Source organism: Salmo salar, chromosome ssa18 (assembly GCF_905237065.1).
Source record: "Salmo salar chromosome ssa18, Ssal_v3.1, whole genome shotgun sequence".
NCBI classification, from domain to species: domain Eukaryota; kingdom Metazoa; phylum Chordata; class Actinopteri; order Salmoniformes; family Salmonidae; genus Salmo; species Salmo salar.
In genome coordinates, this window is record NC_059459.1 from 4,558,044 (window position 1) to 4,567,795 (window position 9,752).

A 9,752-nucleotide genomic window follows, 5' to 3' on the forward strand; every position below is an offset into this window, starting at 1 on the left:
CAAGAAGTCAGAAATATACAGTAAGAAAGCAACGTCAAAAAAGGATAAAGACAAATTATCGGCCTAACATCCAAAACGTGGAGCTGCGGTACAGAATGAACCACTGGTAGTCCACTTTCCATAATATTAGGCTAATTGTAGTCTACTTAGTGATTCAGCCTGTCACGACTTCTGCCGAAGTCGGTTCCTCTCCTTGTTCGGGCGGTGGTCGACGTCACCGGTCTTCTAGCCATCGCCGATCCATTTTCCATTTGTTTTGTCTTCCCACACACCTGGTTTTCATTCCCTCATTACGTGTTGTGTATTTAACCCTATGTTCCCCCCATGTCTTTGTGTGGTATTGTTTATTGTAAGTGCTTGTGCACATGTTGACTGGTGCGCGACGGGTTTTGTATCCATGTCTTGTTACTCTATGCAGTTAGTTTTGCTATTAAACTGCTTCGGCTATTACCTATTTCTGCTCTCCTGCGTCTGACTTCCCTGCCACCAGTTACACACCCCTTACACAGGCGTTCAGATAGTGAAAACTGTTTTGTTTTAAGCACTCGCCCAGAGCCTGTTGCCTTGGCATGTGGACATAACCCATCTGATCAATTAAAAATATGCTTATTCTTATCATTAAAAGTTTCTAGTAGTACAATCAAGCTGTTTACTGATGAGCATATTCAACCCTAGCTAAAAGCCTATAGGCCTATTTATCAACAATAAAATTCACCACTAAGAGTCCTACATTGTAGTGAGAACATTGTATAATATGTTTAAGGGGTGTTTCATGATTGTGATTACAAAACAAAAATGGCCACGTTTCTGTGAAGAACTACAACTGCCTGTTTCACGTTGCATCGTGTCCTGCGGCGGCGACCTTTGTGGTTTGTTTAGAATAATTATTTATTAAATGTGCTACATCGACCACATCATGGCCTTGAGTCTCCTCTCCCCAGCAAAGTAAATTTATCAGACATTACAAGTCTACAAGACTTGATCTCTAAATTGGTTTCGCTGTAGGCTACATACTTAACCCTTAAAGCCAGAATCGTTAGTTGCTAAACCCATTTTTGGACAGTTAAGTGTTGCAGGATCAGGTGCAGAAGTTATTTTATTTAAAGATGATAATGGTGATCTAGATGTTCAAATTACAATATTTACAAAATAATCTAAATTGATATTTACAAACTCCACAACTAAACAGATACATTTAAAATACAATACCTTGGAGGAAGCAAACCGTTCTATTCCATTAGACTCAGGTTGGGGTATACCAGGCACACTTCAGGTTCCCCTCACCATGACATAAATGGTAAATTACTTGCAACAATGGCCTGTAATCGCATCTAACAATTAAACAGAAATGTCCACAGATTTAACCGATAAAGAGCAATAAAACATAACATTTTAAACAAAGACAAGGAATACAATTACCTAAATTAAAACAGTATGGACATGTAAAAAAAAACAAGAAACAAACAAATGGACAAGGCAGCCCCCCCCCCCCCCCCCCGCCGCCTCACTCTCAGCCTGATTAATATATCCCTCAATCAATATCACCACCATCGTTGTCATCATAATAGCTGTCATTGTCATCATAATAGTCATCATCCTCATCAACTTCCTCAATGTCCTCCACTTGAAAGTTTCTGCCACTGCCCTGCCAAAAGCCCTTCTTAACAAGGACAGTTCTTGCCCCAAGAGAAAATCGATCTTTCTCTGTGTAATGTTGTAAGGCCTCCACGATTAGTTCCTGCTCATGTGAGTATAACTTTTTGGCAGTGAAGACATCATCCTCAATGTACCACTTCTCTTCACACGCCCGCTCTATGAGGGAATTGAGCACAAAGACCCTTTGCTTGAGGTGAAACTCCCCATAATCCTCTGCTCTTTCTGCTCTCCAGGACCAAACAGTGCTGTCCACCTGCACTGCATCCTCATACACAAAGCTGTGAGGACAGAGAAGAGATGCATCATTATTTGCAAACTTTGATTTAGCCATGGCTAAAAGCATGACCTGGTGAAAATAAGTACCAGAGAGACAGAGAGCAAATACATTTGGTTGATCAGTTTAAGTGCAACTGCAAATAGTACAAATGCTTACAAACCCTGAAGGAGTGTTTTCAGATGTTAAATCCTGACCCAATCCACCAGAAGGGCTAATGGGTGAGGATTGGATTGTGTGAGCACTGAGCAGAGCACCTGTTCTAGAATACTCTCTTTCTTGCCAAGGGGGGGTTAAAAACAAACTTAAGGACTCTCTGGCCCCAGCAGAGGCTACCATCCCCCAGTTTCACACCTCTGGCCATGGCTACTTGTTGCTAAGTGGTTGTCAAAGCCCCCTCCATTACACCCTCCCTGGCTAGAGTCATGTGACCTGGTCAGCCAATCACAGGCTGTACTTGGTGGGGATCTTAAAATCCTAACAATCTTTGCTTTAGTTGGACACAGAGGTGCAGGGAGACCACCGGTCAGAAAAAATCTGCACCACCTTAACGCATGCTGGACCTCTCCTGACCAATCCTCCACCCTGGACTTCCTAACCGTGTTAGTGCATGGATGACCATATAAGTGTACTTGAACTGGTTAGGGTTCAGTTGATGTACAGTGCATTCGGAAACTTGGCTTTTTCCCAAAACATTGTTACAGCCTTATTCTAAAATTGATTAAATTGTTTTTTTACCCCCTCATCAATCTACACACATTACCCCATAATGACAAAGCAAGAACAGGTTTAAACATTTTTGCAAATTCATAAAAAATGAATAACTGAAATATCACATTTACACAAGTATTCAGACCCTTTACTCAGTACTTTGTTGAAGCACCTTTGGCAGCGATTACAGCCTCGCGTCTTCATGGGTATGACGCTCCAAGCTTGGCACACCTGTATTTGGGGAGTTTATCCCATTCTTCTATGCAGATCCTCTCAAGCTCTGTCAGGTTGGATGGGGAGCATTGCTGCACAGCTATTTTCAAGTATCTCCAGAGATGTTCGATCGGGTTCAAGTCCGGGCTCTGACTGACACACAAGGACATTCAGAGTCTTGTCCCGAAGACATTCCTGTGTTGTCTTGGCTTTGTGCTTAGTTGGAAGGTGTTGGAAGGTGAACCTTCGCCCCAGTCTGAGCTTCTGAGTGCTCTGGAGCAGGTTTCCATCAAAGATCTATCCGTACTTTGCTCCGTTCATATTTCCTGACTACATTTACATTAACATTTACGTCATTTAGCAGACGCTCTTATCCAGAGCGACTTACAAATCTTTTTTTGGGGGGGGTTAGAAGGATTACTTTATCCTATCCCAGGTATTCCTTAAAGAGGTGGGGTTTCACGTGTCTCCGGAAGGTGGTGATTGACTCCGCTGTCCTGGCGTCGTGAGGGAGCTTGTTCCACCATTGGGGTGCAAGAGCAGCGAACAGTTTTGACTGGGCTGAGCGGGAACTGTGCTTCCGCAGAGGTAGGGGGGCCAGCATGCCAGAGGTGGATGAACGCAGTGCCCTTGTTTGGGTGTAGGGACTGATCAGAGCCTGAAGGTACGGAGGTGCCGTTCCCCTCACATCTCCGTAGGCAAGCACCATGGTCTTGTAGCAGATGCTAGCTTCAACTGGAAGCCAGAGGAGTGTGCGAAGGAGCGGGGTGACGTGAGAGAACTTGGGAAGGTTGAACACCAGACGGGCTGCGGCGTTCTGGATGAGTTGTAGGGGTTTAATGGCACAGGCAGGGAGCCCAGCCAACAGCGAGTTGCAGTAATCCAGACGGGAGATGACAAGTGCCTGGATTAGGACCTGCGCCGCTTCCTGTGTAAGGCAGGGTCGTACTCTGCGAATGTTGTAGAGCATGAACCTACAGGATCGGGTCACCGCCTTGATGTTAGCGGAGAACAACAGGGTGTTGTCCAGGGTCACGCCAAGGCTCTTAGCACTCTGGGAGGAGGACACAATGGAGTTGTCAACCGTGATGGCGAGATCATGGAACGGGCCGCCCTTCCCCGGGAGGAAGAGCAGCTCCGTCTTGCCGAGGTTCAGCTTGAGGTGGTGATCCATCATCATCACTGATATGTCTGCCAGACATGCAGAGATGCGATTCGCCACCTGGTTATCAGAAGGGGGAAAGGAGAAGATTAATTGTGTGTCGTCTGCGTAGCAATGATAGGAGAGACCATGTGAGGATATGACAGAGCCAAGTGACTTGGTGTATAGCGAGAATAGGAGAGGGCCTAGAACTGAGCCCTGGGGGACACCAGTGGTGAGAGCACGTGGTGCGGAGACAGATTCTCACCACGCCACCTGGTAGGAGCGACCTGTCAGGTAGGACGCAATCCAAGAGTGAGCCGCGCCGGAGATGCCCAACTCGGAGAGGAGGATCTGATGGTTCACAGTATCAAAGGCAGCAGATAGGTCTAGAAGGATGAGAGCAGAGGAGAGAGAGTTAGCTTTAGCAGTGCGGAGAGCCTCCGTGACACAGAGAAGAGCAGTCTCAGTTGAATGACCAGTCTTGAAACCTGACTGATTTGGATCAAGAGGGTCATTCTGAGAGAGATAGCAAGAGAGCTGGCCAAGGACGGCATGCTCAAGAGTTTTGGAGAGAAAAGAAAGAAGGGATACTGGTCTGTAGTTGTTGACATCGGAGGGATCGAGTGTAGGTTTTTTGAGAAGGGGTGCAACTGTCGCTCTCTTGAAGACGGAAGGGACGTAGCCAGCGGTCAAGGATGAGTTGATGAGCGAGGTGAGGTAAGGGAGAAGGTCTCCGGAAATGGTCTGGAGAAGAGAGGAGGGGAGGGGATAGGGTCAAGCGGGCAGGTTGTTGGGCGGCCGGCCGTTACAAGTCGCAAGATTTCATCTGGAGAGAGAGGGGAGAAAGAGGTCAAAGCATAGGTTAGGGCAATGTGAGCAGGACCAGCAGTGTCGTTTGACTTAACAAACGAGGATCGAATGTCGTCAACCTTCTTTTCAAAATGGTTGACGAAGTCATCCGCAGCGAGGGAGGAGGGGGGGGAGGGGGAGGAGGATTCAGGAGGGAGGAGAAGGTGGCAAAGAGCTTCCTAGGGTTAGAGGCAGATGCTTGGAATTTAGAGTGGTAGAAAGTGGCTTTAGCAGCAGAGACAGAGGAAGAAAATGTAGAGAGGAGGGAGTGAAAAGATGCCAGGTCCGAAGGGAGACTAGTTTTCCTCCATTTCCGCTCGGCTGCCCGGAGCCCTGTTCTGTGAGCTCGCAATGAGTCGTCAAGCCACGGAGCAGGAGGGGAGGACCGAGCCGGCTGGGAGGATAGAGGACATAGAGAGTCAAAGGATGCAGAAAGGGAGGAGAGGAGGGTTGAGGAGGCAGAATCAGGAGATTGGTTGGAGAAGGGTGAGCAGAGGGAAGAGATGATAGGATGGAAGAGGAGAGAGTAGCGGGAGAGAGAGAGCGAAGGTTGCGACGGCGCAATACCATCTGAGTAGGGACAGAGGGAGTAGTGTTGGAGGAGAGCGAGAGGGAAAAGGATACAAGGTAGTGGTCAGAGACTTGGAGGGGAGTTGCAGTGAGATTAGCAGAAGAACATCATCTAGTAAAGATGAGGTCAAGCGTATTGCCTGCCTTGTGAGTGGGGGGGGACGGTGAGAGGGTGAGGTTAAAAGAGGAGAGGAGTGGAAAGAAGGAGGCAGAGAGAAATGAGTCAAAGGTAGACGTAGGGAGGTTAAAGTCACCCAGAACTGTGAGGGGTGAGCCATCCTCAGGAAAGGAGCTTATCAAGGCGTAAAGCTCATTGATGAACTCTCCAAGGGAACCTGGAAGGCAATAAATGATAAGGATGTTAAGCTTGAATGGGCTAGTGACTGTGACTACATGGAATTCAAAGGAGGAGATAGACAGATGGGTCAGGGGAGAAAGAGAGAATGTCCACTTGGGAGAGATGAGGATTCCAGTGCCACCACCCCGCTGACCAGATGCTCTCGGGTTATGCAAGAACACGTGGTCAGACGAGGAGAGAGCAGTAGGAGTAGCAGTGTTTTCTGCGGTAATCCATGTTTCCGTCAGTGCCAAGAAGTCGAGGGACTGGAGGGTAGCATAGGTTGAGATGAACTCTGCCTTGTTGGCCGCAGACCGGCAGTTCCAGATACTGCCGGAGACCTGGAACTCCACGTGGGTCGTGCACGCTGGGACCACCAGGTTAGAGTGGCAGCAGCCACGCGGTGTAAAGCGTTTGTATGGCTTGTGCAGAGAGGAGAGAACAGGGATAGACAGACACATAGTTGACAGGCTACAGAAGAGGCTACGCTAATGCAAAGTAGATTGGAATGAAAATTAACTAAACAACTGGGGAAGGGAGGGAGCAGGGCCTCCCTCACTAACCTTTCACTGAAACACTCAGATATAACTTTTCCAACTTCCACTTTAGAAATTATAATTGATGTAAACTACAGTGGTTCAATGTTTCAGGAATATGCTCAAATTTAGTTTATTCAGCTAGATTACTTGGTACAGTATTCTTCCATGAAACCCACCCAGTGCACCGTATCCTATGACACCGTAGCTAACTAGCATGCTAGCATCCAATAACACACTGTTAGCACCAATACTTGGTTACAACAAACTACCAATGGATCATACGTGTCCGTGTCTAGTTCCTTTCATACCGCAGAAGTAATTCAACGTTGGCTAGCTAACACAAAGTCAGTCCTACTAGCTACACAAATGGACTACACATCTCGAATGTTCAGAAAGTTAAGCTTACGTTTCAAAAATCTTATTGACTAAAATGATACAGTACTGCTTGCTGGTAACGTTGGCCAGCTAGCAGTGGCTGCGTTGTTGACTTTGTTTGAAAATGTAGCTGGCTAGCTAACCTCGATAGTTTCTCTGTACTACACCTGTATCTTTGATACAAAGACAACTATGATACAAAGACAACTATGTAGCTAGCTAACATTACCCTAATCAAATCGTTCCGTTGTAATGTATTTAGTTTCTACAGTACTGCTAGTTGGTAAAGTTGGCTAGCTAGCAGTGGCTGTGGTGTTGACTTTGCTTGGAAAACGGCGTCGCCGCGAACGACTATAGCTGGCTAGCTAACCTTGTTAGTTTCTCTTACTACACCTTTATCTTTGATACAAAGACAACTATGTAGCTAGCTAACATTACACTAATCTGATCGTTCCGTTGTAATGTAATGAAATGTAATATTACCTGCGGAGCGAAGTACAGCACAACTACTCGAGCTGGATCCTGACTAGTCTCCCAGTCCTTGCCGCTGAAAAACATCCCCACAGCATGATGTTGCCACCACCATGCTTCACTGTATGGATGGTGCCATATTTCCTCCAGACATGACACTTGGCATTCAGGCCAAAGAGTTCAATCTTGGTTTCATCAGACCAGAAAATCTTGTTTCTCATGGTCAGAGTCCTTTAGGTGCCTTTTGGCAAACTTCAAACGGGCTGTCGTGAATTTTACTGAGGAGTGGTTTCTGTCTGGCCACTCTACCATAACAGCCTGATTGGTGGAGTGCTGCAGAGATGGTTGTCCTTCTTCACAGAGGAACTCTGGAGCTCTGTCATAGTGACCATCAGGTTCTTGGTCACGTCCCTAGTTGGGTGGCCAGCTCTAGAAAGAGTCATGGTGGTTCCAAACTAAATCCATTTTAAGAATGATGGAGGCCACTGTGTTCTTGGGGACCTTAATGCTGCAGACATTTTTTGGTACCTTTCCCCAGATCTGTGCCTCGACACAATCCTGTCTCGGAGCTCTACAGAAAATTCCTTCTTCCTCATGGCTTGGTTTTTGCTCTGACATGCACTGACATGCACTGTCAACTGTGGGACCTTATATAGACAGGTGTGTGCCTTTCCAAATCATGTCCAATCAATTGAATTATAACCACAGGTGGACTCCAATCAAGTTGTAGAAACATCCCAAGGATGATCAATGGAAACAGGATGCACCTGAGCAAAATTTTGAGTCTCATAGCAAAGGGTCTGAATACTTATTTAGATATGGTATACGTGTTTTGTTTTTTATAAATTTGTAAACATTTCTAACCCTGTTTCGCTTTGTCATTATGGGCTATTGTGAATAGATTGATGAGATCTTTATTTATTTCATCCATTTTACAATAAGGCTGTAATATAACAGAATGTGGAAAACGTCAAGGGGTCTAAATACTTTTCGAATCCACTGTATATCCCTGCTGTGATTGCTGATGCCCCTCTCTCTCCTGGAGGTTGAGTTTTGACTGCATGTTCTTGATCTTCTCCATGAGGACCACGAACTGATCAGTTGTCACATAGGTCAGGGCTTCAACTCTCCGAGTTGCTGGAGGTGGATTGCAGGTCACATGACCTTCTTCCACCCAAAGCAATGCACCTGGTCCTTCTCTTCCCATCAAGCTCACATCCCAGTGTGACTCGGTAGTTATGTTCATGGGCCTCAGCTAGCTTTTGAGCCTACACCAGTGAGCTGGGGTCCTGGTTCATGACCTTGTAGCCTACTTTTGTGAAATATATCAGTGGCTAGCTGGTCTTGCAGTGCCAACTTCAATTTATGGGTAGGCGAAAGTTGCCAGGTGATGTGCCTCTTCCACAAACTCTGCTGTTGACTCGTTGTTCTGTCGTTGCTCTCCAAGTTTTTGCCGCGCAGTTGTGCCGTCCAAAGCATTGTGTCAGCTAAGAATTAATCCTCGCTTATGTGTTCAGGTAGGGATCAAACGTAGCGGATGTCAGCCCCCCTCAGATATTCGTGCAATCTATCCACTCTTTCCTCACTACTCCATCCATATTTATGTGCTCGTCTCTTGAATGGCAACATCAAGGACTGCCAATCCTCTGTCCCATCGAATGTAGCCATCTTTGTTCTGCGGCCTTCATATCCAGTGGGGAGGTTCAGGTCATGACGGCTTATATTGTTGCGGTGGTCAGCAGGGGCAGCAGTGGTGGAGCGACGAAGGATGCTTGTCTCTGCATCTCACATTCTCATGGGGCCTGCTGCGCTTCTTTGTTGGATTACCTCTAGTTCAGCAGCGAAAGGACCACCAGCCCAAGTTCTAGATGTGTCTGGGGTATCCACTGAGAATGATGTTGAGGGCATTAGGTTGGAGTAGTTGGCCTGACGTCGCTCAGATGCTCCACACATGTAGCCCTCAGCCACATTATCACCAGGCTTTGTGTCTTGTGGTTCGGGTGTGGGGCCACTGGCTGTATTAAGCTGGTTCAGAAATAGGGTCGTGATTCTGATTTTGGTTTTCCTGAAGCTGTTCCCCTTCAGTCAGTCAACTTTGGTACAACATACTATGGGGGGAGTCGTACTCTCACGACTTCGGTTGAAGGATCTATTTATTTTTTATTTAACCTTTATTTAACTAGGTACAGTGGGGGAAAAAAGTATTTGATCCCCTGCTGATTTTGTACGTTTGCCCACTGACAAAGAAAGGATCAGTCTATAATTTTAATGGTAGGTTTATTTGAACAGTGAGAGACAGAATAACAACAAAAATATCCAGAAAAACGCATGTCAAAAATGTTATAAATTGATTTGCATTTTAATGAGGGAAATAAGTATTTGACCCCCTCTCAATCAGAAAGATTTCTGGCTCCCAGGTGTCTTTTATACAGGTAACGAGCTGAGATTAGGAGCACACTCTTAAAGGGAGTGCTCCTAACTGCAGCTTGTTACCTGTAAAAAAAGACACCTGTCCACAGAAGCAATCAATCAATCAGATTCCAAACTCTCCACCATGGCCAAGACCAAAGAGCTCCCCAAGGATGTCAGGGACAAGATTGTAGACCTACACAA